Source organism: Chiloscyllium punctatum, chromosome 2 (assembly GCF_047496795.1).
Source record: "Chiloscyllium punctatum isolate Juve2018m chromosome 2, sChiPun1.3, whole genome shotgun sequence".
NCBI classification, from domain to species: Eukaryota; Metazoa; Chordata; class Chondrichthyes; order Orectolobiformes; family Hemiscylliidae; genus Chiloscyllium; species Chiloscyllium punctatum.
The window spans coordinates 45,437,747-45,443,746 of NC_092740.1; positions in this window are offsets into that span (position 1 = coordinate 45,437,747).

Consider the following 6,000-nt stretch of genomic DNA (forward strand, 5'->3'; position numbering starts at 1 on the left):
CTTAAGTACACAATGTTATAGACTTGGCTTTGACAATAATACAGAATTTTGAAAACAGCTTTTGACAAGCTCCCACATTGGAGACTGAAAAAGAAGGTAAAAGCACATGGGATCCAGGGTAACTTGGCATTTTGGATCCAATATTGGTTTAGTAGTAGGAGACAGAGGATGATCCTGGAAAGCTGTTTGTGTGACTGGAGGCCAGTGTCCAGGAGTGCATGACAGGGATTAGAGCTGGGTCCATTATTCTTCATGATCTAGACATACATATACATCTGTGTGTATAAATAACATAGATGAGAATGTGGAGGGCTTGATAAGTATGTTTGTGGATGACACAAAGGTTGGTCGGGTGGCTGACAGTAAGGAAGAAGGTCTTAGGTTCCATGAAGATTGGTTTAATAGGCAAATCAATGGCAGATGGAATTTAAATGATAAATGTGGACTGATGCGTTTTGGAAGAAGTAACAAGAGAAGGGAGTACTCAATGAACAGCAAGACACGAGGAAGCTCAGAGGAACAGAGGGGGTTTGGAGTGCTTATCCACAGATCCCTGAAGGTGGCAGGATAGATTACCAGGGTAGTCAAGAAGGGCTATGGGACACTTATCTTTATCAGTTGTGACATAGATTCTAAGAGCAGGGAGGTTATGTTAGTGCTATACCAGACTTGGGAGTACAGCTGGACTGCTGTGTGTGGTTCTGGTCACCGTAGTATAGAGGAGTGTGGCTACACTGGAGGGGGTACAGAGGGGATTCACTGGGATGTTGCCTGAGTTGGAGCAATTTAGCTATGAAGAGAAATTGGAGTAGCTCAGGTTGTTTTCTTTGGAGCAGAGAAGACTGAGAGGAGTTGCATAAGACTATGAGGGGCATGGACAGAGTGGATAGAAAACAACTGTTCCCCTTAGTTGAAGAATCAATAACAAGGGGCATGTAATTTGAAGATGAGAAGCAGGAGGTTTAGAGGGGATTTGAGGAAAAACCTTTTCACCCAGTGTGTGGTGAGAATCTGAAGTGACCTACCTGGGAGAGTAGTTGAGGCAGGAAACCTCACAACCATTAAATAAGCACTTAGATAAGCACTTGAAATGTCATTGTATTCAAGGCCATGGGCCAAGTACTGGAAAGTGGGACTATTGTGTATTCAGACTAGTTTTTTGTTAGTGAAAACATGATGGGCCATTTGTGTACTTTATGATTCTGTAATGAGGAAAATGAAGATAAAATAGAACAAACCAAGCTTTTCCATTTAACAAAATTCGGAAGATTTCAAACCACATGGCAAGCAAAAACCCAGCGATTCCAGCATCATCACTTTACAATACTCAAATACCAGAGAGAAAGTACCTTTATCTGTCACAGTTGGAGGTTTACTCTTCCTTTTAATCCCCCATCTGAGGGCTTCTTCCTTGATAGTCATACAAATGAGCTTAAACTTTCTTAACTTTAAATAACCCTTTTAGTTTTCTAGTCACACGTATCTATTCTGGAATTTCCAAACTAAAACCTTTAAACTGAAGTAACCTATTTCCCAACAATTTTAAACTGTCTCCTTTCTCCAGGAAAAAAAACTGTTCTTATACCCAACATCAATCAAACCTTCAGTGAACGTTATACAAAGCTTTCCAATCTATTGGTTTTCCTCTCAGCAAAGAAAATTGATTCCTTGATTCTTGTTAACTGAAAATGAAATGTTTATTCTCTTCAATGCTTTTCAATGTTTATTCTCTTCAATTGTAAAACTCTCACAAAACAAATAAATTCTTGTGAACACTCCAGAAACTGCTTTCTCACACATGCTGCTTTACTAAAAATCATGGCTGCAGAAATACTGGCAAGACAATTACTAAAATCCTCACATGCATATAGACCAAACACACGTGCCTTTAGTTCTAAAAGCCAAAAATAAATAAAATAAATTATACTAATATACATATCAATCACAATCTTTGTGTCATTACAGCACACCTCACAATCACACACACTCTCAGCTTAGAAATGCATCATTGTTCCTTCATTTTTACTGGATCACAATTCTGGAACTTTACTCTTACAAAACTAATGATTATCTATGCCACATAGATGAAAACAGTTCAAGAAGACAGCTCAAGGGCAATTAGGGATAGACAATGAATGTCCATGATCCTCACAGCCAAAACAAAGAAGATTGATACTGATAAACAAGCTTAGTACTGAAAAATAACATTTACATGAAGGCATTTTATTTGTTTAGATTTTACTATTTGTTGAAGATTTTAAAACGCAAATATGCATAAACCAAATCATCCGCTGACATTTCCGCCATCTCCAAAAAGACCCCACCACCAGGGATATATTTCCCTCCCCACCCCTTTCCGCCTTCCGCAAAGACCGTTCCCTCTGTCACTATCTGGTCAGGTCCATGCCCTCCTACAACCCACCCTCCCATCCTGGCACTTTCCCCTGCCACCACAGGAACTGTAAAACCTGCGCCCACACCTCCTCCCTCACCTCCATCCAAGGCCTTAAAGGAGCCTTCCACACCCATCAAAGTTTTACTTGCACATCCACTAATATCATTTATTGTATCCGTTGCTCCCGATGCGGTCTCCTCTACATTGGGGAGACTGGACGCCTCCTAGCAGAGCGCTTTAGGGAACATCTCCGGGACCCCCGCACCAATCAACCACACCGCCCCGTGGCCCAACATTTCAACTCCCCTCCCACTCTGCCGAGGACATGGAGGTCCTGGGCCTCCTTCACCGCCGCTCCCACACCACCAGACGCCTGGAGGAAGAACACCTCATCTTCCACCTTAGAACACTTCAACCCCAGGGCATCAATGTGGACTTCAACAGTTTCCTCATTTCCCCTTCCCCCACCTCACCCTCGTTCTAAACTTCCAGCTCAGCACTGTCCCCATGACTTGTCCGGACTTGTCCTACCTGCCTATCTCCTTTTCCACCTATCCACTCCATCCTCTCCTCCCTGACCTATCACCTTCATCCCTTCCCCCACTCACCCATTGTACTCTATGCTACTTTCTCCCCACCCCCACCCTCCTCTAGCTTATCTCTCCACGCTTCAGGCCCACTGCCTTTATTCCTGATGAAGGGCTTTTGCCCGAAACGTCAATTTTGAACTCCTTGGTTTCCAGCATCTGCAGCCATTGTTTTTACCTTCTTCAGGAATGTTCACTGTTGACTGAAAAGACTGGCCATTGTATCTGACGGACGCAATTTTTTTGCTTCCTTATTCTCTTTCAGATAGTTATGATGTGACATGAATTAGCATAAAACATTCTGGTTTTGCAGTATTATAGAATAGCTGAAAGGCTGCAGATCGCAGGTACATCTGCCTCAAACACAGAACACCTCAGCAGTAGCTGGACACCGTAAGCACCAGAGACAAAGTTGAAATATTTAAGCTGAAGTTCAATTCACAGAACCCAGGGGAACATACAGGAATGTAAAGGGCAATTCTTGCAGATATTTCAAATATTCAGTGAATATTTTTTTTAGATAGTTACAGTTTATCTCAACATTTAACAACGTTTCTACATATTGGGTATAGTCATAGGAACCTACAGCATAGAAAAAGGCCCTTTGGTCCATCGCATCTATGCCAGTCAAAGAAACACTCTTAACTATTCTAATCCCACTTTCAGCACTTGACCTATAGCCTTGTATGCCTTGGCATTGCAAGTGCACAGGTAAATACTTCTTTAATGTTAAGAGGATTTCTGCTTCCACTATTTTACAGAGATTTCCAGACTTTTACTACCCTTCCCTTAAAACTATCACCCCCAGTCATTGATCCATCGATTAAGGTGAAAAATTTCTTCCTCTCTACCATGTCTATGCCTCTCAATATTTTATACTTCTCAATCATGCCCTGTCTCAATCTCCTCTGCTCTAAGGAAAACAATTGCTATCTGTCCAATCTCAGTACGTATGTAATGGCAGACTATTAGGATCTTGGGATTCAAGTCTATAGCTCCCTGAAAGTGACCACACAAATAGATAGGGTGGAAAAGAAGACATATGACATGCTTGCCTTTACTGATCAGGGAATTGAGTAGGTGAGTCAGGATGTTTTGCTGCAGCTTTATAAGACTTTGGTTAGGCCACACTTGGAGTATTGTGTTCAGTTCTGATTGCCACATTACAGGAAGGATGTGGAGGCTTTGGAAAAGGTGCAGAAGAGGTTTACTAGGATGCTGTCTGGATTAGAGGGCATGAGCTATAAGGAGGCACTAGAAAAACTCGGGTTGTTTTCTTTGGAGGGATGGAGGCTGAGGGGATACTTTGTAGAACTCTATAAAATTATGAGATGTATCGATAGAGTTGGCAGTCAGAATCTTTTTCCCAGAGTTGAAATGTCAAATACTAGGGGGTATGCATTTAAGGTGAGAGGGGGATGTTCAAAGGAGACGTGAGGGGTAGGTTTTTTACACAGAGAGTGGTAGGAGTTTGGAACCCACTGCCAGGGATGGTGGTTGAGGCAGATAAAATAAGAGCATTTACAGGACATTTAGATGAGCATATGAATAAGCAAAGAGTGGAGGAAGATGGATAAAGAGCAGACAGACATGATTAGTTAATTTTGCATCGTATTCGGCACAACATCATGGGCTGAAGGATCCGTTTCTGTGCTGTACTGTTCTATGTTCTATTTTGCATGTCACTGAAACTCTCCAGTGCAGGTAACTTCCTGGTAAATCTCCTCTGCACTCTCTCCAGTGCTATCACAATTTCTTATATTGTAGATTCTAGAACTGTACGCAGTACTCTAGCTGCAGTCTAACCATTGTTTATACAGTTCGAGCATAACCTGCTCTTAAATGTTATGCTCCAGCTAATAAAGGCAAGAGTTCCATCTGTCTTCACCATTTTATCCACCTGTCCTGATACATTAAGGTGCACACCAAGATCCCTCAGACCCCTGGAGCTTCTCAGGTCTTGCTGTTCATCATGCCTTACTTGTGCTCGCCCACCTGCATCACCTCATATTCATCTAGATTGAATTCCATTTGCCACTGATCAGCCCATCTGACTGGACCATCTATATCCTCAGGTAAACTAAGGCTATTCTCCTCATTAATTACTCACCCACCAATTTTTGTATCACCTGCAAATTTACTGATCAACTTCTCTACATTGAAGTCTAAACCATTTATGTAAACCACAAACAGCAAGGGCTCAAAACTGACTCCTGTGGGACCCCACTGGATATAGACTTGTAGTTGGAAAAATAGCCCTCAACCATCATCCTCTACTTTCTGCCGCTCACCCAAATGTGGATTCGATTGGCCAAATTCCCTTGGATCTCATGAGCACTTACTTTTACTATCAGTCTCTGAGTATTTTGGAAATGTTACTTTAGTTATAAATAGTGACTTGAAAAGCAAAATATTGCTAATAACAATTTGAGAAAAAATTGACAAATTAATTATCGATTAATTTTCCGTTAGAATGTTTGGGCTTGAAACATATGAAATGGCTTGGATTTTGCATTTGGCAGTGAAACAACAGAGCCTGCCTCTTTAGTGGAAGGAAGCAGCATGTGAATGTCTAGAAATCTCTGTGGTCTGAATTTTCTCCTTCCCAGTATCAGTTTGAATTTGTTATGAAGCCAAGGAGTTCTCCAGGCATTATTCTCACTGACATCACAAAGGTAAAAGACATTGATTATCCTGTGCTTCTAGGATGTTTTACAGCTAGAGAAATAAATGATTGAAGCATACATGTGGTAGAAATGGGGATATCAGAAATGAACTTCTATAACATTATCTGAAAATGTGGAATTTCATCATAAAGAAAACATTTCTTGATCAGGAGGGGAATCAAGGTTTATGGGGAAAGGACGGGAAAGTAGACCTAAGGAATGTTGGATCAATTTTGATCTTATTGAATGTTGGAACAGGCTCAAGAAGCTGAATGGCCTCTTCCTATTCCTGTTCCTTACTGTCTTATTTGACATTGCACAAATAAAACTCAGTGACTTTTAGGGCCCAAGA